The sequence below is a fragment of the Kogia breviceps genome, chromosome 16 (genome assembly GCF_026419965.1).
Source record: "Kogia breviceps isolate mKogBre1 chromosome 16, mKogBre1 haplotype 1, whole genome shotgun sequence".
NCBI classification, from domain to species: Eukaryota; Metazoa; Chordata; class Mammalia; order Artiodactyla; family Physeteridae; genus Kogia; species Kogia breviceps.
Window position 1 is genome coordinate 19262941 of NC_081325.1, and position 23214 is coordinate 19286154.

Below are 23214 nucleotides of genomic sequence, written 5' to 3' on the forward strand. Positions count from 1 at the left end.
AGATTGTTGATGAGGGTGCTCTTCCTGGCCTGCAAATGACTACCCTTTTGCTGTACCTTCACCTGGCCAAGAGAGAGAAAAAGCTCTCTCTGGTCTCTTCTTTTTCTTATAAGGGCACTAATCCATCATGAGAGCTCTACCCTCATGACCTCATCTAAACCTAATAATCTCCCAAAGACCCTACCTCCAAAAACATCACACTGGGAGGTTAGGGCTTCAAGATATGAATTTGTGGGGCAGGGGTTGTGGGGGGAGATTCAGTCTAAAAGGCTCTTAGGTTTAGAAACAGTACTGTTTTCTCACCCACTCCCTGTTATAATTCTGAATCTGTACCAGTTTCCTTATGCATATATTTTGCCAGTTTTTCTTCCTTTATCTCCTCACTCATAGCCATCCATTCTACCTGAATTTGTTCTATTTTTAAAGATGCTGCCATCATAATGACAATAGTCTATACCTAGAACCTAAGGTAGCTAACTCATGGCAATAAGCTTGGAGTGGGGTTTGAAAGTTCAGCTCTACTTGTTTAAAAAGTATGTGGGAAAACGCAAAGCAGGATCCTACTTGGATTACAGCCATAGAGTAATTGAGAGACTCATAGGAAAAATATGTACATTCAGATTAAGAAATCCAATACATTTTTCTGGTCTTTTGATTTGTCTAAACCAATGAAACTAAAAATTATAGGACTCCAAGGCCATATCTGAAATCACAAGACTACTATACACTCCAAAGTAGATTTAATACATTTAAATCTAGACTTTAGATTACTTTAAGATATACATATGAAAAAACATTAGGTAAAAGTATTAATATTATAGTAGCAATTATATTAAGATGATGGAATCACAGTATTTTTTTCTCTATTTCCCCAATTGTTTTGTAATGTGGATATGGTTATACCACTTTCATCAAAATTTTGATTTAAAAATGAACAGTCTTGAGGAGCCCTAGGCAACTACAGAGTCACACCTGGCTTATCAACTATATAAATACCCTTTCAGGGAAATTTTCCTTGAACTTGGACTTTTATCCAAATTACTAATTCATCTTATGAACTGATATCCTAAAACGTATTTTTCCCATTTAGATCTCTATTTCTTTTTTTTCTACGTTTGGATTTTTTACTTTCTAAACTTGACTACATTAGATTGAAAAAGGGGAGAGGGCAAGACTTCCTTGGTGGTCCAGTGGTTGGGACTCCATGATCCCAATGCAGGGGGCCCAGGTTCCATCCCTGGTCAGGGAACTAGATCCCGCATGCTGCAACTAAGAGCCTGCATGCTGCAACTAAAGGAGCCTGTGTGCCACAACTAAAGGAATCCGTCTGCCACAACTAAAGGAGCCCGTGTGCCGCAACTAAAAAATCCCACATGCTGCAACAAAGATCCCCTATGGGCATTCCGCATGCTGCAACTAAGACCCGGCACAGCCAAATAAATAAATAAATATTAAAAGGGGGAGGGGCACTTTAAAATCACCTGTAGTGAAATTTCCTGTGATCAAAGTCACAGGAATCACCATGCAAAATCATCTTATTTCTTACCAGAAACCTAAAATAAATATTTCACAGATTTTATACAATAAGTACATGATATTAGATTTTATATTCTTCCTAAGACTAATTAATTATTTCAGTTACCCTGTTTGATGTTAACTGTACTCCAGAAAAATGACTCTTAAAAAGATATGTAATTAATCTAATGCATTATTTTGCTTCATCTGAATTTTCATATCTTAGTGTGAACTTTCATTAAGACATAAAGGACAGTTATGCTTTTTTTTAATTTATAGAAGAAATTTATATTTGTACAAGAAGAGAAAGTGCTATCAATGATTTTAAATGATTGCTATCATAAGGGAGAGTATTACATTAAAAAGAAGCAGTCCTCAACACAGAAATAGGCTGCCTTCCAACACTGCATTTAGAAGTCAGAAAAAATTGGAAAATATTTTCCCATAGAAACACGTATTAAATGGTTGTTAGGTTCTCAGATCACCCTGCAAAAGTTCAATTTAACCCCTAGTATATCTTTCTTAAATATTTTTATGTGTGGAAAATTTCAAACATACACCAAAGTAAACATTAGTATAATGAACTCCCATGTCCTCATCACCCAGCTTCAACCATTTCAACGCACAGCCAGTCTATAGTTTCATCTCTGCCACCACCTACTTCTTCCTGTCTTGTATTATCTTGAAGTACTTTCATCTGCAAATATTTCAGTATGCACCTCTGAAAGATAAGGAGTTTTATACATACATGCACACACACATACACACACACACACACACACACATATAAAAATAACCACAAAACCATTACCATACATAAAAATCAATAATTCCTTAAATCACCAGTGTTCAAATTTCAAATTGCCTAATTTTTATTAAAATTTGTTTGAATCAGGATTCATATTAAATGCACACACTACTATTCACTTTCATCATTCATCATTTTTAAAACCTCTTTTAGAGACTTCCCTGGTGGTCCAGTGGTTAAGAATCTGCCTTCCAATGCAGTGGACAGAGGTTTGAACCCTGGCCGGGGAACTAAGATCCCACATGCCACGGGGCAACTAAGCCCACACGCCTCAACTACTGAACACTCAAGCCATAACTAGAGAGGCTGCGTGCTACAAGTACTGAGCCCACATGCCACAACTAGAGAGAAGCCTGCGTGCCGCAAGGAAGAGCCTGTGCGCCACAATGAAAAGATCCCATATGCCACAACGAAGATCCTGCATGCCACAACTAAGACCCGACACAGCCAAAAATAAAATAAAGAAATAAATATTAAAAAAAAAAAAAACGGGCTTCCCTGGTGGCGCAGTGGTTGAGAGTCCACCTGCTGATGCAGGCGACACGGGTTTGTGCCACGGTCCAGGAAGATCCCACATGCCACGGAGCGGCTAGGCCCGTGAGCCATGGCCGCTGAGCCTGTGTGTCCGGAGCCTGTGCTCCGCAACGGGAGAGGTCACAACAGTGAGAGGCCCGCGTACCACAAAAACAAACAAACAAACAAAAACAACCAACCTCTTTTAATCGAAATACTTTCCATTTGACTGGTATGACTTCTATAACAAAATATGTTTTAAAAACCAATAAACTGTGTCTAACTTTAAAAGTAATGATAACCAGATCATGTAGGTATAACTGATGAACATTTTCATCTTGATATATCAAGAGTCAATCAATGGAGACAATTTAGAGAACATTAATGAGATCACATTTTAATATCCAATTTACTAGAAATATCTCAAATAGCCATTTTCTAGGATAAATAAATACAGTATCAATATATTAAAACACCATATTCTATATCTGCCCATAATTATTGTTAAGATGCTAAAATTTCATTATCACCCACCATTATTTTGTCTAAAAGTACATCTGGGCACATTTCAGTATCTTGCACAAAAATTTAAAAAGGAGTCATTATGAGGATTTTATATTTTATCATGAAAAATTTCAAACCTACAGGAAAGCTGAATTAAAGAGTGAATACCATATACTTGCCATCTAGATAATAAAGTTAACATTTTTCCTTTATCACATGAGTTCCTCTATCCATCTTTTTAAAAAATGCATTTCAGGACTTCTCTGGTGGCACAGTGGTTAAGAATCTGTCTGCCAATGCAGGGGTCACGGGTTTGAGCCCTGATCCGGAAAGATCCCACATGCCGCAGAGCAACTAAGCCTGCATGCCGCAACTACTGAGCCAGTGCTCTAGAGCCCGTGAGCCACAACTACTGAGCCCACGTGCCACAACTACTGAAGCCCTCACGCTCAGAGCCTGTGCTCCACAACAAGAGAAGCCACCACGAGAAGCCCGCGCACAACAAAGAGTAGCCCCCACTCACAACTAGAGAAAGCCCACACACAGCAACGAAGACCCAATGCAGTCAAAAATAAATAAATAAATTTTAAAAATTAAAATAAAAATGCATTTCAAAGTTGCAGACATCAGTATACTTTACCCCTAAACACCTCAGGCATGTTTCAGTAACTACTATTCAGTATTTAACTCTTTTTTTGAAGGCAAAATTTACATATGATAAAATACACAAATCTTAAGTATGTCATCCTGTGAGATTTCTTGAAATGAATTCTACTATCAGTACCTAAGTATCTGAAGTCCCACTGCTGCTCTAAGACCATAGCTTTCAAACTTTGGCATGTATCAGAATCACCTGCAGGGTTTATTAAAACAGACTGTTGGGCTCTACACCTAGTCTCAGTTTCAACAGGTGTGGGATAGGGCCGAATAATTCACGTTTCTAATAAGTTCCCAGGTTAAGCTGATGCTGCTAGTCCCATGACCATACAGATTATAGATGTAAAACTCATTTTCACTAAGTATTAACTGATAATGAAGGAGTCAGGGTGATAACAATGTAAAGAATACTTCATTCTTGAAGGGCCCAACCCAGATGTGAATACATTCTTGTTCTTCAACTAGAAATAGGTAAAAATAGTTTCCTTAAGGAGAAAAAAGTATCAAGTTTAATGAGGCCTCTGAAGTTGCCTTTGGATATTTCAGCCAAATCAAAAGCCTATGAGCCAAATCAATTTTTCTCTGAGATTGAAACTGCTATTTCCTACAGGTTAAAACACATACAAACACACACAAACGTTCAAATGTTCCTAGGAAATGGCATCAAGCACATATAATGTGCTAACTACTATAGATTTAAAAAACAGCTTTATTTTGGTATAACTGACACATATTAAATAACATTTAAAGTACACAACTTGATGAATTCTGACACATGAATACACTGATGAAACCACTACTATGATCAAGATAATTAGTTAATTAATTAATTAACCTACCCATCACCTCCCAAATTTTCTTACTATCTATTTTAAATCCCACCCAGGCATTTCCATAATGACTAATGATGTTCAACACTTTTTCATGTGCTTATTTGCCCTATGTATGGCTTTTTGGTTAAGCATCTGGTCAATACTTTTGCTCATTTTGTTACTGGATTATTTTTTCTTATTACTCAGTTTTGATAGCGCTTTAATATACTCGGGTTACTAGTCCTTTATCAAGTTAAGTGATTGGCAAATATTTTCTCCCAGTCTATGGCTTGTCTCTGCATTCTCCTACCAATGCCTTTTGAGGAGAAGTTTTAATTATGATAAATCCAAGAGATTAATTGGTTATTTTATGGATGGTGCTTTTGGAGTTCTACCTACGAGATCCTTGTCAAATGAAAGGTCACAAAGATTTTCTCCTACGTTTTCTTCAAGAAATTTTAAAGTTTTAGGTTTTACGTTCTATCTGTTCTATCAATTGTTGAAACAGGGGTATTAGAACCTCTGCTAAATTTCATATTTGTATATGTCTCTTTGCAGTTTTATCATGTATAAAAATTTAGGATTGTGTCTTCTTCATGAATTAATTCCTTTATTATTACAAAATGACCCCTCTGTCCCTGGTAATCTTTGCTCTGAAATCTAACTTCTGATCTAATATAGTCATTCCAGCTTTCTTTTGGATAGTGTTAGCATGGTATATCTTCCAACCTGTTATTTTTAACTTATGTGTGTCTTTATATTTAAAGTGGGTTTCCTGTGGGTGTCATATACTTGGGTATTGATTTTTAAAAAATTGAATCCAATGATCTCTGTCTTTTAATTATAGTTTAGATCATTTATGAGTGATTATTGATATAGTTGAGTTTAAATCTACCATCTTGCTATTTGTTTTCTATTTGTCCCATGTGTTCTTCATTCCCCTTTTCCTCTTTAACTGCTTTGTCTTCAATTATTTATTATATCGTTTTAAATCCCCATTGGCTTTATAGACTATAATCCTTTATTACTTTCGTGGTTGCTTTAGGGTTTATAATATGCATCTTTAACTTATCACAGTCTAATGTTTCACAGTCTAACTTACTACTTCAGGTATAAGTATCATCAGAACCTTAACAACAATATATCTGTCCTTTCTCCCCTTCCTTGTGCTATTATTATCATATATTTTACTTTTACATATGTTATAAACTCCACAGTCATTATCATTATCATATTAAACAATCAACTGTCCTTTGAAATTACCTAAATAATAATAGTTTTTAAATCTTATATATTTACCCATGTAGTTATCACTTCCTCAGGTCCAGGTATCCATATGGTTTAATTTTCCTCTGCTTGAAGGACTCCACTGAACATGTCATTTAGTACAGGACTGAAGGTAATTAACTATTTCAGCTGTTGCATGTTTGAAAAGTCATTACTTTGCTTTTGAAAGATATTTTTGTTGGGTAAAGAAGCCTACGTTGACACGTTTTTCTTTTAGTGTTTTAAAGATATTGCTACGTTACCTTCTAATTTACATTGCTCCTGACAGCAATCTGCTATTACTTTTATCTTTGTCCTGTATTAACGTTGGCTGCTTTAGATTTTTTCCTCTTTATCACTTGTTTTAAGTGATTTAATTATGATGTTCCTTGGAGACATTTATCTTTCTTGTGCTTATCATGATTCTTAGTTTATAGTCTTTATCAAATTCAGAAAAATTTTGCCCACTATTTCTTCAAATATTTTTTCAGTTCACCTTTTTAAACAATTCTCTTTTCTCTGTATGTATCATTTTCGACAGTTTCTATTGCTATGTCTTCACATCCAATAATCTTTTCTTTGGCAATGTCTAACATGCCATTAATCCCATCCAAAGTATCTTGTCTCTGACATTGTAATTATAATCTAGAAGATACTTCTACATAACATGTTCAATCTTTCCTCTAGCTTTTCAAACATACTGAATACAAACGTAACTGTTTTAATGTTACTATTAATTCATCATCAATGTCATTTTGCAGCCAGTTTCAAGTGGCTGATTTTTCTCCTCATTGTGGTTTGTATTATTCTGCTTCTTTACAAGCTTAGTAGTTTTGACTGAATGTCAGTCACTGTAAATTTTCCCTTGTTGGCTGCTGGATATTTCTGTATTCCTATAACTATTCTTGAGCTTTGCTATGAGACGTGGCTAAGTGACTTGGAAACAGTTTGATCCTTTTGGGTCTTGCTTTAGGCAAGAACAAAGTTATATTCTTGCGTTAGGCAGGAACACAGCTACATTTAGTCTAGGGTTAATTTTTCCCCACCACTGAGCCAAGACCCTCCAGAGTACTCTACCAAATGCCCTGAGAATTATGAGGCTTTCTACTCTGGCTGGTGGAAACAGGCGCTATTTCTGGCCTTGTATAAGCTTGGATACTGTTTTATTTAATATATAATCCTTTTAGGTGACTCTTTCTCTAGCCCTGGGTAGTTTCCTCACAGGTATGCACTTATCAGTACTGTGCTAAATGCTCAAGGGGGACCTTCTTCAGATCACTGAGGTCCTTTTTATGTTTAGTGTTCTCTTCTCTGGTACTTGGATCTGCATACTCTATTCTCATTGGACTGCCAGCTTCATCTCAACTCAGGGAGATGGGACCTACTTGGGACACCCCTCCCTGTGCCCTGGGAACTTTCTCCAGGCAATAAGCAGAGCCAATCTTAGGGCTCATGTTTTCCCTCTTCCGCTGCATGATATCTAACATCTTGAGTGCCACTGTTTCATGTATTTTTTTTCCTAGTTTTTTTTTTTAGTTGTTTCAGACAGAAGAGTAAGTTTAGTCCCTTTTACTCCACCTTGACAGGGAACTGAATTCACTACTCTTAATTTTTAATGTACGCAATGGGCAGCAGAAAGGTAAATGAATTAATCACAAGTAGAACACAAATGGCAATGCTTTAAAAACAAGATTTTTTAAAAAAGTATTGTCTGGGATCACCAATGGAAGCCAACATGCTCTTGATATACCCTTAACCGAAAGAAAAATCAATATTATCTTTACAGATATTTTGGGAAAATGACACGCACTTTCTTAGATTTCTGCATAAGACTAAGTATTACTTACCAGCAACTTACAGTGTGAGTTCTTATTCACTAAGAAAATGTGTTACCTATAAACTAAAATTAATATGTTTCTGGAGATTAGTTGGGCCTCTGATTCAGGATTCTACTAAGACATTTGGCTGCCATGCAACACAGACAGTTAGAATTACCACAATTTAGGGGAAGGATACTTTGTTATCTGTTTATCTACTATCAGTGCTCTCTTCAATTAGTTCTGGCTTTTGCACTGTCTTCAATTGGTCATGGTTTTAAACCTAATAGCTTTTATTTAGCAATTACTACATGTTTATCTTATCATTCTCATATTTAATTTAGTTTTCGGAGATGGTTGATTGATTAATCCTATACTGTCCAATGGTGCATATGTTCATTAACAATATTTTTGGCTTATCACTTTATCCTTGTTGCTAAAGTAGGTATATTCATAAACTTTCCAATTTGACTTATATGGTGACATTTCATAAGCAATGTGCTGCTTATGAATTTATATTAAATAACTTACAACATATTTTCTAAGTGTAACAACATATTTTTATATAGAGAGCAGTGATTATAGGGCATAGTTCTGTAATATAATAGGTTGAACCACATGAAATTGCCACTTAAGGTCAGAAACATTAAAATAACAATTTCATATGGTTTAATCTAATAAAATCAAATATATATACTCATTTTCTTAAATTGTAAATGGCAATTTATATAGATTGTCAGCAACGTATTCACTATAACTTATTTATCTTACTCTTCTCCAATTCCTTGTTCACTGGAAAGGAAAGGTGAAAGTGGGTAGGATGGGTGGGCCTCAGTCTTTTATCCCTCTTAATTGAACAGAGGTGTAAAATAAGGGTTGGGAGTTTGAGGGCCACTGCCATTATTCTCCTTAGTCAGATATACTAAATATAATTTAATTTAATAAGCAGTCAGGAGATACAGCTCCAGCCCCCCCCAACTAAGAAATCACACCTTAATACTAACATGGAAACCTGATTAAAATAAGACTTCCAACGCAATCTTGATGAAATAGACATCACAAAGATACTTCCACTCAGGAAACTATGGGAAAAGAGAGCAGGAATTCTACCAAGAAATCAACCCCAATCTGTTAAAAGACAGATAATGTGCACATAAATAAGACCAATAGATTTTTTTTTTTTAAAGTACAGTCAGCCCTCCATATCTGTAGGTGCAGATCGTGCAGCTTTTCGACTCTATTGTACTACATCATTTAATATAAGAGACCTGAGCATCTGTGGGGGTCCTGGAACCAATCCTCTGCAGATGCTGAGTGACAACTGTACTTCTTAAATCTCATTTTACTGCTCCTAGCTGTCTAGTGCTATTTTCAGAGCACTTGGGTTACCTTCAGAGCACAACGTAATTACATCTGGGACAATTTTATTTTCATCTACAAATATTTTATTGCCCTTTTGTAAAATAGTAGCTTGTATATTTAGATTATTCACTTTGCTTTTTCAGAGTTTCAGATGCTTGGTTATGTCTATCAGAATCACTTTGGGTTTAAGACTAAAAAACAGCAGCTTCTGAATATTTTCTGAACAAAGTAACACCTTAGCATCTAGGTTTACAACCAAAAGGTTTGAATTCCTCTGTAAAAGCTGTATTACTAACTTCACCATATTTAACATGTTTCCTTCATTAGTTTCTCCCAAATAGAGAATTTTATCATAAGATATCATAAGAAAATCAAGAAATATTTCTGTATTTTCCATGAGAAGAAAGATCTGTCTGTAGAACCCAGTATTTTAATGTTGTCCTTTCTGAGATAACCATATTCTTTGTTTATAAATCTACAACTATGGTTGAGCTAAAAATTATTGCCTAAAATATGCTAATCTTTCCTCATCTTATCTTTAAAAAAATCTTCCTTTTCTTTACTTTGTCTTCAGTTTAAGCTAACATCTCTCCTGAAATTTACCACCAACTTTCCTAAAATATTAGGTTCTAATATTAAAAGGGGAGATCAAAATATCCAGGCATATGAGACTTGAAAACAACTACATTCAAAATTATAATTAAAAAAAAAAAATTATAATTTTCTATTTGGAAAAGAAAATTGCTTTTATAATAGAAACTCATAAAATAAAGTATACTAAAATTGTCCCGGTTGGCAGATATGGTTATGTAAAGGTTGAGAATCACTAGCCTACAATTCTCACTTCTTTAACCTGCTGTAACACAGCTTCAGACCCAACACTAAACTGAAATTGCTCTCTTTAAAAGCACCAATGATTTCAGACACTAACTGGGAAGCTTTTGAGTGAAAGGATGTGCTGTTAAAAATCACACAGGGAAACAGACATAAATCAAGGCTGGCCAACTAGAAGGTATGCTTCTAACAAGGGCTAGTCACAATCACCAAATCCAAACCATCTTTTCTTTTATTATTCGTTACATCACGAAAGTTGTATGTTTTACACTTAAAAACACATGTACAGACATAATTTTTAACTCCTGCCCCATTCCAACTCCCATTTCCAGAGCAACCACTGTGGAATGTACCCTTTCAGACGTTCTGCTCTGCACTTACGTATGTATGAGGTTTAGGGGAGTGGTTTAAATAAAATTGCGTGTACTGGTCAGTGTCTTGTTTTTTCATGTAAAATATCTTAAGAGTTTCCTAAAGAAGTACATCTGTAGCTACTTCATTCTTTTTCATGGCTGTCTAACATTCTACTATGAGGGCATACTATAGTTTATTCTAATGATGAACACAAAATACTTTCATTTTCTTCATGTATTTCTCCCTCTACAAGGAACAATCATGTAATATTCTCTATGACCCTATGATAGTATTTCTGTATTATAGATACACAGAAATGAAACTTCTGGCTTAGAAGTACGCATTTTCAAAACTGACAGAAACAAGGACTTCCCTGGTGGCACAGTGATTAAGAATCCACCTGCCAATGCAGGGGACATGGGTTTGATCCCTGGAAGATCCCACATGCCGCGGAGCAACTAAGGCCGTGTGCCACAACTACTGAGCCTGTGCTCTAGAGCTCGCGAGCCACAACTACTGAAGCCCAAGCGCCTAGAGGTGCTCTGCAACAAGAGAAGCCACTGCAATGAGAAGCCCACACACTGCAACCAAGAGTAGCCCCCGCTCTCAGCAACTAGAGAAAGTCCACGTGCAGCCGCAAAGACCCAACACAGCCAAAAATAAATAAATAAATTAAAAAAAAATTGACAGATACAGCTAAACTTTTACCCTAAAAAGATGAAGCTGTTTATACTCTGTTCAATAGTTTATGAGTGCCTACTTTCCAATTTGACACCTACCAAGGTTTTCCAATTTTTGCCAATTTTATTAGCAAAGATTAAAAAAAAATCATCTCTCAATGTTTTCAATCTCTTACTACTGGTGTGTTTGAGCATCTCTTCAAAACTTTATAGGCTATATTTCTACTTCTATGGATTTCTGTACATTCTTTCTTGTTTTCTACCAGGTTGACTTGGTTAATTTGTAGGCACACCTTATATACTCTGAATATTAACTTTGTCTACTACATGTCAAATATTTTATCCCAGTCTATTGCTTACTTTTTAAAATGGCATCTAAGTTTGACGTCTTATTTGAAAAGGCTTTCACTACCCTGACATTTCTTCCAAAATTTTTGCCATTTTACTTTTTTATTTATATTTAGTACAACTGGAACTTCGTTTTGAGAGTACCACAAAGTGAGTACCTAATTATCTTTACCTCAATTGGACAGCCAATTGTCCCCCATCACTTAAAGACTAGCTCTTCCATTACTCACTTGTTAATCATACAATAAATTCTTCTGTAACCATGGAGCTCCTCCTGAATTCCTTATTCTGTTCCTTTGATCAACATGCTCATTCCTACTCCAAATTCTTATTATTTTAATAATTATAATTGTACAGTATGTTTTAATCTTTGATGGGTAAGTTCCCCTTTGTTATGCTTCTTTTTGAAATTTATCTAGCCATTCTTGTGCATTCTTCCTTCTCAAAACTTGAAACATCAGTTTGTCAAATTCCATTTAAAAAATCCTGTTGGATTTCTAATTAGGATTACACTGACTGTATTAATTTGGTGAGAACTGCCAATTTTATAGTATTAAGTTCTCACATTCAGGAATATACTACTATTCCTCCATCCATTCAGATTTCTTGTAGTTTTCTTCAGATGGTGCTGCATATTTTTAAAATTTCTCAAGTATTTTATAATTTAGGCTTCTACTTTTCTTACTGTTTTTCATAGTTGGTTATTGTTAGTGTATAATAAAGTTAATGAATCTTCTAAATTTATCTCATAGCCAGTGGGCTTACTGAAATCTCTTTTTGACTCAAATCATTTTCTGTTGCCTGTCTTGTCTAAGTAGATAATCGTATCAACTGCAACTAGTAACAGTGATATATTCCACCTCACTCCCAATCCCCATTATTTCGAGGTTAATTATTTTTCTTGTTTCTTAACGCACTAAGACTTTGACCAGTGTCCCTATCTTTTAATGAAAGTACTTCTAATATTTCATTATGACATTTAATACAGGTTTCTGGTAGAGACCCTTTATAAGATTATTTCTTGTTGATGAAGAGTTGTCAGGGATAACTGAATTTTAGAAAATGATTTTTTTAGCACCAAAGAGATATAAACATACAATTTTCCCCCTTTAACCTGTTAGTATAGTGAATTACATTAATATGCTTCCTAATGCTGAATCAATATTATACTCCTGGGATTTAACATACCAGAACTGGTATGATTTAGTAATTCAAAGCCAGGCTCTGGAGTCAGAACGCCTGGGTTCAAATCCCAAATCTTTCACTAACTAGTTGTATGATTTTAGGTGTGTTATTTAATTTCTCTGTGCTTCAGTTTCCTCACCTTTAAAATGATGACAATAATAGCTACCTCAGAGAGTTGTTTTAAGGATTAAGTAAACTGATACATGAAAAGTTGTTTAGAATAGTACACAGAACATAGAAAGAATTTAATATATGTTAATTGTTATCATTTACTGAGTGCCTCATATTTGCCAGCTGTAAGGTATGTGGCAACCCGTGCACTGAATCTGGCCTCCTGCCTGCTTTTATAAATAAAGTTTTATTGGAACACAGTTATACCCAATGTTTATAATTATCTATGGTTATTTTTATGCTCCTACGCCACAGTTAAGTAGTTGCAACAGAGTCCATATGGCCACAAAGCCTAAAATATTTGCTATCTGCTCCTTTACAGAAAAAACAAACAAAAAAAACCCTCGGCCGACCTGAGAAGTTCAAAATCGAGGAGTTCATAGTCTAATAGATGAGACAGGCAAGTAAAAACATATATATGCTACAGTATGTTATATACACAGTCATGATATTATAAGCATATTATGGAAACCTATGGCAGTTCAGTACTAAACTACAGGAAGCATTCACACAAGGGATGAAAGACAAGAGGTATTTTATTTACTTTTAATTATTTTAAAATATGTATCTGTTAACGTGTCTTTATTTCTCATTGTAGTATGTGAATTGCTGGAGGAAAAGGAATATGACATTCATTTTTGTGACATTCATATTCTAAGTATCTACAACATTTAAGGTTTTTAACAAATGATAGATGAATAAATAAATGAATGGTGAAAGGAAGAATTTAGATACCTGGGTAACAATGATTAGAAATGTCTTTCAAAGTTCTGGATATAAATATCCTATGGTAGGGCTTCCCTGCTGGCACAGTGGTTGAGAGTCCGCCTGCCGATGCAGGGGACACGGGTTCGTGCCCCGGTCCGGGAAGGTCCCACGTGCCGCGGAGCGGCTGGGCCCGTGAGCCATGGCTGCTGAGCCTGCGCGTCCGGAGCCTGCGCTCCGCGACGGGAGAGGCCACGGCAGTGAGAGGCCCGCGTACCGAAAAAAAAAAAAAAAAAAATCCTATGGTAAGTATTTCACTTGCCACGTTAAATGGGCTCTTTCTTTTAATTCCCTACAGCAGCTAATTCTAGGAGATAGATCCTATATTACCCCTCTTTAAAGTGAAGAAAGTAAGGCTCCTTGAGGTAAAAGCAATGTGCTTACGTTTATATACAGCCAGTAAGGGAAGAAGCCAACAAACAAACCTTTATCTGCCTAATGTAAAACATATGCTCTTTTTTTTTTTTTTTTTTTTTTTTTTTTTTTTTTTTTTTTTTTTTTGCGATACGCAGGCCTCTCACTGTTGTGGCCTTTCCCGTTGCGGAGCACTGGCTCCGGACGCGCAGGCTCAGTGGCCATGGCTCACGGGCCCAGCCGCTCCGCGGCATGTGGGATCTTCCCGGACCGGGGCAGGAACCCGTGTCCCCTGCATCGGCAGGTGGACTCTCAACCACTGCGCCACCAGGGAAGCCCAATGTAAAACATATGCTCTTTATGCAACAAAGTTGGAAAGTGGTGGGAAATAGATATAGTCACAGGATACCAACAGAGTATAAACTCTAAAATAGAGATAGAAGATATTATAATTGATGCAGCAGGAATTGTAGTGTGATTTTAACTTCTGTACAACTTTTATCCAAAGTCTCCTCTATCACACACATTAGACCAGTTTTGGTCAGGTTCAAGTAATCGACAAAAAATAAAATTGCTAGCATACTATGGCATTTGAGGAATAATGATTTATCTACTAATCTGAAGTATTGCAAATAGGTAGTCCTAACATGGAAGAAACAAAAGTATATTTCATTAACTAAAATGTAAGGAAAAAGTATATACTGCAAATGAAAATACTACATAGAAAAAAATCACGTCTTAAGTATGAAACTGTAATTGAGAATGGTTGTCAGGAAAAAGACTCACAGTCTTTGAGAATGAACTTAGGGTTACCAGTGGGGGAAGGGCGGGGGGAGGGATAGACTGGGAGTTTGAGATTGACATGTACATACACACTGCTATATTTAAAATAGATAACCAACAAGGACCAATGTATAGCTCAACTGAACTCTGCTCAATACTCTGTAATAACCTAAATGGGAAAAGAATTTGAAAAAGAGTAGATACATGTATATGTATAACTGAATCACTCTGCTGTACACCTAAAATTAATACAACATTCCTAATCAACTATACTCCAATATAAAATAAAAGTTAAAAAAAATAAAATAAAACATCTTTGGAAAACAAAAAAGAATGGTTGTTACAAGCAAACCAAAAAAATCTAGAAAATGTAAACATAATGAAATCAGAAGTTATAAACTATGTTTCACTTTTATTTTTATTTAAGCCAATCTTAAGAGAAACTGATTTTGAAGTAAACGAAATGACTACTCCTTCAAGCTAGATCTCAACATAAGTACATAGTTGTTGTATATGACATCTATTTCTGCAAAAGAAAGCATATAATTACTTTTTAAAGAAAAGCCTTAACTGTGCTTTAAAATGTACTTAAACATCTGTTTAGAACCCCCAGAGAAGTAGGAAGATTTTTTTTCTTAATGGGGAATTGCATTTCACTAAGAAATCACTTAAATTGTTTAAATTATTCTGTTCAAATATATATTAAAATGTGGATTCTGAAGAAGGAAAACAGAAAACAGTAACTTTCAGACGCTTCTGATAGAGGCTGATTAACACAACCTAATTATCAAATTTAGATAACCTTTACACCAAGGTTTATGTCAAAGTACACATCATGCTTATTACTGTCTTTCTAACAATTAGCACATAAGCAATCTCAAGAAGTGAGGGAGGAAGAGAGATGGAAGTCAATCAGAAGTAATAGTTTCATCTGTAAAATGAGAGTACCACCACATATCTGGCAAGTCTACATGGGATTTTCTAAAAAATAATCAAGTTCCCAATGAGAGTTCAAGTGGATCTTATTACTATAGATAAATAGTCTTCTACTTGAAAAAAAGAAAACTATAAGGAATTCACTTTTGCATATTTTTATCCCACTGTGGAAAGACTAGCTGAATTTCCTTGGAATGAAGATCAGTATTCTCTTGCAAAGAACAGAGGCACTGGATACCGACCACACTGAAAGATTAATAAGAATGGAAAGAAAGCTTTTAAAATGTGCATTCTCTTTGCCAAGAAGGCAGTTAAAACTTTTGAGTAAACTAAATGTTTATTGTAATACTATATTTACAGAACTTTGGAGGATAAAACTTGAACTCATGATTTCTGGTCTTACTAAAAAAAGGCTACACTGCTTCCAATGTAGTAGCATTAATGTAAACACATAAGGTACTTTAATATTGTCATGGTTTCCAACATCTTTTTGGTTGCTCACAATACTTCTGCGGGGAAATCAGGATAGACATTATTCTCCATTTTAAAAACTGGGAACCTAAGAGTGAAAAAAACGAATCTGAGATCATATGGCTAACAAGGGTCAAGTTGGAACTAAGATCCAAGGTACTTTATCTCCTATCTAGGAAACGGAAACAGCTGGAATAATGAAGCTGTTTCAAGTACTGACAAAAGGGGGGGGTGGGAGAGTGAATTGTTAATTTCTTCTTAAAGCAAAATTTAAAAAGCCAAACTTTTATTGGGTAGCAATCCATGAAGGCTGAAATTTAGTTCAAAAGGTTTGTACTGCCTTAAAACTTAAGACAGTACATACATTTAAAAAGTATGGAAAATGCTAGTATAGGCAAAAGGACAAAAGTTAACTTAAGTTTTGGGGTTTTGTTGGTTTGTTTGCTTTTAATGTTTTTAAGAGGAAAAAAAGAAACACCACTGATTTTATCCAGAGAGCTCTCCGTCACATACATCTTTACTTTTCCCAGCACCTAATACTGTCTCTGATATACAGAATGTATTTACTAATGACTGTTGAATCAAAGAGTGCTCTTATGCTATATTCTTACTTTCTTGATAATACAAAATACAGAGTAACTCTAGCGAATTTATTCATGCAACCATAACCTGAGGCACCACTATTTACCTGGTAATGGTACGTGAAACACAATGTGAAGGAAATAGAATTGCTTTAGAAATACACACCTATAAATTTAGCAACTTCAAAGAGATATTTCACGTAAATGAATTTTCAAAATAACTGATACTTATCCTTTAAATCACTGCAACTTATCTTTAAATAATCATAATGAAAATATTTTTAAAGATTTCTAGGTCTTTTTTCTCTGCCTTAATAAGTATCTGCCTTAATTGTATCATAAACATGATACAATCTTTTCCTGATGACTCAAACTCATCAATGTAAATATCAATTATTAGACTATTCTGTAACACAGTGACTCTTGGAATTATTGAGGGATGTCCAACTGTTTGTCTCTTCACTAACTCAACCTAGACTACTTTTAAAAACAAGGTTTCCTACTGCCTGCTCCCCAGTTGTCACTTATAGGCCACCAGCATCCTGGCCAAGGCTTCTAAGATGCCAGTTGAAGTTTAAAATACGTACAACCTGAATAGGCAATTGATATACTTAACCTTATACAGGTTATAAATTCCATGGTGTAGCTATTTTCACTGCTCTAAGGCCTAGCTCAAAGGCTTTTCTTCTTTTATGTCCAAGTTCTGAGACTCAGTCTAGGCAGTGGCTAGAAGTCTGGCCACAAAAGAACAATTACAATACTAATTTCTGCATGTTCTCTTAATTCTTACTATAATATAGGGAAAAAACCATAAATGATAGTCATAACAAAACACAAAACAACCACGTAAACAAATGATGTAAGGCAACTCACATTATGTGCTATATGGACAATTACTTAGCCAATTATTAGCCAAGAGTCAGCAAACCAGGCTTGCTGGCCAAATCCTGCGATTGTGTAAAAAAAAAAAAAAAAAAAAAAAAACCAAACAAAAAAGGATATTCAACAGAGACAGTAAGTGGCCCACAAGGCCTAAAATATTATCTGGCACTCTAAAGAAAAAGTCTGCTGATCCCTGATCTAAACTGTAATAAACACACACATATAAAACATATAAGCTATTCCTCATACATAAAGCTTAAGTTATTAATATAAATAACTTAGTAGATGTAGCATTCTTTCAGTGATGGGTTTATAATGATACAGCCAAACTTGTCCAGCCCTGCCTATTACTCTCTTGACCATGCTGTAGGGCTTAGCCAAAATCTTGACTTTAACCTTCTTTCCTTCTTCCTCCTGATACTTACCCTTATACACTCTCAGACTGGTCTCCTTGCTATTACTTCCAGCTCTGGCTGTCTATCTTTTTTGGAATGTCTTTCCTTTTGCTAGATATCTAAATCCTTCCTAAGTTTCAAGTCTGACTCCCTTTAAATGCCTTCCAGGATCATTCTAGCCCTCAGTGGCCTCACTTTCCTTTAAATTACAGTCCTTGCCACACAATTTAATAATGCCATCTTATATTTTTGCTAATGATTCCTTGTGTGTTAGTGTAGTATCCCCAACTAGTCTGTAAACTACTTGAAGGAAAGAAACACATCCTATTGCTTTTGTATCCCAGCTCTATTAGTAGCTCATCATCCTCTGAGCACATGTCATCTCCCAAGCACATCTCTCTACCTTGGAGAAAAAACAGCCTGAGGAATGGTAATGGGTGATAAGTGATTGGAAATATCTAAGGAAGACACCTACAAAGGAACTTGATGGAAGACCATAGGCTACAATGCAAACTTATAAAGTATATGTGAAAGATAAGCAAAACTACAATAGTGGGAGGATAGAGATAAAGATCAAGGGTTAAAGAGACCACAGCGTAACACTCTGAAATAAAATGAGACCAAAATATTAAGAAAATTATAAACACTCCCAATACAGGTAAAAAAAAAAGTTGCCTTTCAACACTACTGGTCATTAATTCCTTTTTAGCAAGCAGCTCGACACTGATATCCATACGGGCCATTTTTCTTTTTCTTTTTGCAATGTGATAAAAAGAAGCACTAAAAGACTCAATGGAATTGCATGCACAGTATTCTAAACCTTTGGATTTACAATATTGCGAATTTATTTGAAGTCTGCTAGAGACTGCTAGAGGAAAACACCAATTATTTATCTGTCGATTACCTGGCTAATAAAATTAGAAATCACATGCATATCGCTACATCATGCTCAAAGATATCACCTAGACTCATTTTCATAGAAAACTGTACCAAGAACATGAAAAAGAAAACAAAACCTTTAGGTTACTTCATAAAATTCTATCTTAAAAATATAGGCAAAACAGAAGATGCACAAGCCTTGGATGTATGCACATTAAAAAAAATACGAATATTTTTAAACAGGCATAATTATTACCCATAAGTCTAAAACAAATTATAAATTAAATGCTCTTTACCTAAGTAAAGCTACAAAAGACGATGAAAATTATTAATCATGCATCGCTTCCCTTTTTTCTGGGTTTTATAACCTCTCAATCCTGACCTCTGCCTGGCTGGTCAGAGAAGAGGGAGAAATTTTTTCATAATTAGTAATAAAACATGCTCAAAATTATACTGCAGAACTTAAAAAATTAAAACGTAATCACTAAATGCATGATAAATCGGCTTTCAGTTACTCATACAAAGGGGGAAAGTCATGACATAGATGACACCAAATCTGTTTTTTTGAATCATATGATTAATTTGGGAGAAGCAAATTACCCTTATAATTATGTTTGATTGAAGCCAATGTTAACCAGAAGTTTATTTTTCCTGGACAATGATTTTTGAGGGTTCAGACAAAACGGAAAGAGGGAGAGTTCATTCAGAAGCATACAGGTGGTTAAAAGCAGCCAGCTTGAGATAAAAAATTTTCAGTTAACCTACACAAGAAAACTGAGATGTGTTCTATGAAGGGAGAGAAGAAAATTTCATAACATTTGTGATAGTGCTAAAATTCTTAAACGTAAAACTATTTATAAAAATTTTAACAAAATCTTTTTCCTGTCAAGTCATCATCCCTTCTTCCCAATAACTGGTGTAAGTGGTGATGGCAACAATTATCAGTGGGCTAAGAAGCTGAAAGGAAAATTTTAGGTTCTATGTTATCAAAGATGTGTAAAATCCTTTTTATCACTGTTTTAAGTCCACCATCTGTCTCCATGGGCACTTTATCTCATTACTTGAGAAAAGTCAAACCAACCAAGAAAATATCAAACAGGCAGGGGGCTCATTTCTCTGGACTATTTTTAGGTGATTTAAAAACTTACACGATGGCAAGAACTAAAGATTTAGCAAATACACAAAAACTAAATATTTATCCAAATACAAGATCATAGCCACAAAACTCAATTAGTTTCTGCCTAACATATGGCTCCAACTCCCAGGTGGCATATGTTTAGCACTGGTGCTGGTACTATCATGGAGATAAAACATTATAGTAACAGTTCAACTTTTGTTATTTCATTCTTATAATACAGAAAAACACACACCAATTTTGCTTCCAAGAGCTAAAAACACAGACCACGAGAAAAAGCAAAATAATTATGCCGCTCAGTTTTAAGAGCCTACAGTCTAACATACATGAGGATTATACAGTTAAAAAAAAAAATCTTGTCAGTCTGGTATTCTTTGTTAATAGATGCTCAAACACGAAGGTGTCCAAAGGAACTTACATGAAATTTCACAAAAGAAAATCCCGTATTTATGATTCCTAGCACCTCACTATCCACTACCCCTTCCCCGCACAGAAAACTATCCCAAGGCTTTTAATATTAACAGTTTAATAAAAGAACGACTAACGACTACATTCATTAAAACCGCCGCCGTTCTGCCCCCGATTTTATGGCTAAATTACGTGTTCATTTTCTTTACCTAACGCATGACGTCCTTCCACAGCCGTGTCAGAAGTTCAAAGATCCAGGCTGTTAAACAGGGCGAGGACTGCAGCCCGGAGTCCACCCCCCGACTGAACAGGTGGTTAACTCCGCCGGCTGGAGGAACGGCCAGGTACTGGCACCAGCCAAACAGGATCATATACACTAGGGCGGGTTTTCGAGGTTTTAACCCCAACAGGAGCAGGGGAAACTCTCTTCCGAAGAGCGTTCAAGTTTGGCGGCTGCCCGGCGGCCAACACCGAAGGCGCCGCGGCCGCTCGGCGATCCGCTCCGGAGGGCTCCGCAATCCACCCCCCAGCGCCGCCGTGAGCGGCGCGGCTTGCCGCGGGCCGCGGGCCAGGGGGGCGGAGGGAGGGCCGCCCACGCCGCCTCCGCGGGCTGGTGGCGGGGCCGCGGCCGCGCCCCGCCGAGCGCCTCCCGACAAGACTCAGGCCCAGCAGGTGCCCCGTGAGTGGACGGGTCCCGCCCGCGGCCCACTCCCCCCCGCCCAGCGAGCGCCCACAAGACTGGGTGGGCCAGGCCCCTCGACGGGCCCGAACCCCGCTTAGCGCCCCGGCCCCTCACACCCAGGCTAACGGTTTCCGCGGCGCCTGCCCCGAGGGGGGCGGGGGGTGGGGACGGGACCCGGACGCCTCGGTCTCCCCCACCTTTCCCGAAGGGAGCGCCCGCGCTCTCACCTCCGAGTCACGCCGCTCTGAGGCGGAGGAAGACGGCTACCCCGGCGCCTCTTCTTCGGGTTCCTGGTCGTTCTCGCTCCACTTCAGCGGCAGAGCCAGCTCTCGGGGCCGCCGCGGCCGCCGGCGCACTGACTGTTGGGGTGGTTTCCCGGCAGTGACGGTGCCGCCTCAGCCCCGCTCTTCGCTCCCTCTCCGCGTAGCTCCCGCTTTCTGTTTCACCCGAGGGACCACGAACGCCGCCGCCGCCATGCTTACTACGGAGCCGGGAGGAGGAGCCCGGAGTCGGCGCGCCGAGTGCGGCTGCGCGAGCCCAGCCGACGGCGCCCCCGGCCGGCCCGGACCCCGCGTCCCCGCCCCGCGCCCTCGCCCGCTACCCCTCTGGTCTTTACCGGGAGCGTGAGGCGCTCGCGTAGCCGCCGGTGCGGGGCGTCAGAGTCCCCGTCGCCTCTCCCGGGGCGCCCACCGCCTTCCCGGGGCTCCGGGCCCTCTCCTGAGGCCCGGCTACGCCTGGGTCGTCGCAGCCGCCGCCGCGGCCAGGCTGCTAGCGACACTAGGGAAATGAGGAGCCAGCTGACGTTCCTGGGGCCGCTCACACACTTCTCAGTCCAGATTGTGAAAGACTCCCTCTGAGGCGCACCGGGTCGGCCTTTTCCAGGAAGCACAAAACTTAATGCCGGCAGGTGCTTTTAAAGACACTCCCCCAGGGAGTGTCTTTAAAATAGGAAGCCAACCGAAGTGGGCTTGGATGGTTTCAACCCCAAACACTTAACACCCCAGGATCTCTTAAGGAAACAAAAATATTTAGATATTTACTTCAGTTGGAAACGTACGGGTTAGTTTCTTGGTCTCTTCCCCAGTCAAAACGCGTGGAAGCCCATTACCTTAATTTGTGCAACAGCCCGAAGACTTACAATGGAACGCGGCCGAGATTTCCTTGAACCTCCAGCAACTGGGGGCGCTGCAATAATGCCTGAGGGCCGGTCAGGGCTGCTTCCTTTTGCGGTTTCCACGGGAGGACTTGGGATGGGGGTTGTCCTTGGGACGGGGATTCTAACCCCAGGAACTGTACCCTCAGAAACAATGACGACGTACCCAGCCTCCCTGTTCTGGCTTTATTTTAGCTTATGAATTGTGCTGCCTTTAAAAAATAGCAGTGCTTTCCCCCCCACCTTTTTACAGAAATCCTTTGAAAATGTACTTATTCCCTACATTCTTAAGGAATACAATGGTTAATGAAATCCTTTGTTGATGACCAGCCATCAAACGCCATACCTTGGCCATACGCTAGTCCCGGGGGATTGCTGAGGTATATAGGATCTCTACTTAGGTGAGCTCTTTTTTCTCTCTTTGGAATGTTCTCATCACCTTTTCTGATATCTGTCACTGCTTCTCATCTCCTCATCTGCCTCTTGATCCGCTCAGATCCTTCCTCTCATCCTTTCTACTTTACTGTTTATTTTTTTACTCTTTTCTCCTTTCTTGACTGCTTTTCTCTATGGCCCCAGGTGATGATTGAGCAGATGTTTATATCCACAGTCAGCCAATGAGAGATTTCTTTTCTTCCCCTTCTTCCCATCAGTAAATAGGACAGTGACTGTATATCAAGTGGTATCCCGAGATATTTTCATTGTTGTTCACTCTCAAAAAGTTCTTCTTCTGCCAGAGGCGTTTCCTTTTCTTAACTTCCAGATTTGGCCCTCTTCCAGACAAAATTACTGGAAAGCTGGTCTCTGGATAACTGAGGCACAGCTGTATTTTGTTTTAAAATATGAGGATTTATTAGAGCGTGGGTGAGTTGGGTGGCTTTTCTGTATTGCTGCCCTAGCTCTGTTTGGTCTGAGACTAAGGGAGTGGTTTCCAAACCTGACTCTATGCTAGTAATTTCCAAAG

The 23214-nt window shown here is 37.8% G+C and overlaps 1 protein-coding gene across 4 annotated transcripts in view; it reads right to left on the minus strand.

Moving 5' to 3' along the window:
- The window catches only part of FNDC3A (fibronectin type III domain containing 3A), a 155812-nt gene extending 133422 nt beyond the window's left edge, over positions 1-22390 (minus strand). Inside the window, exon 1 of one of the 4 annotated variants that reach the window (XM_059041671.2) lies at positions 22206-22390. The gene's annotated coding sequence lies outside the window, so the exon portion shown is untranslated. Of the gene's footprint in view, positions 1-20624; positions 20963-21324; positions 21608-22205 lie in introns of those variants that run through there. The other 3 variants (XM_059041669.2, XM_059041673.2, XM_059041670.2) reach the window with 3 other exon arrangements.
- Positions 22391-23214: the final 824 nt, after the last annotated feature.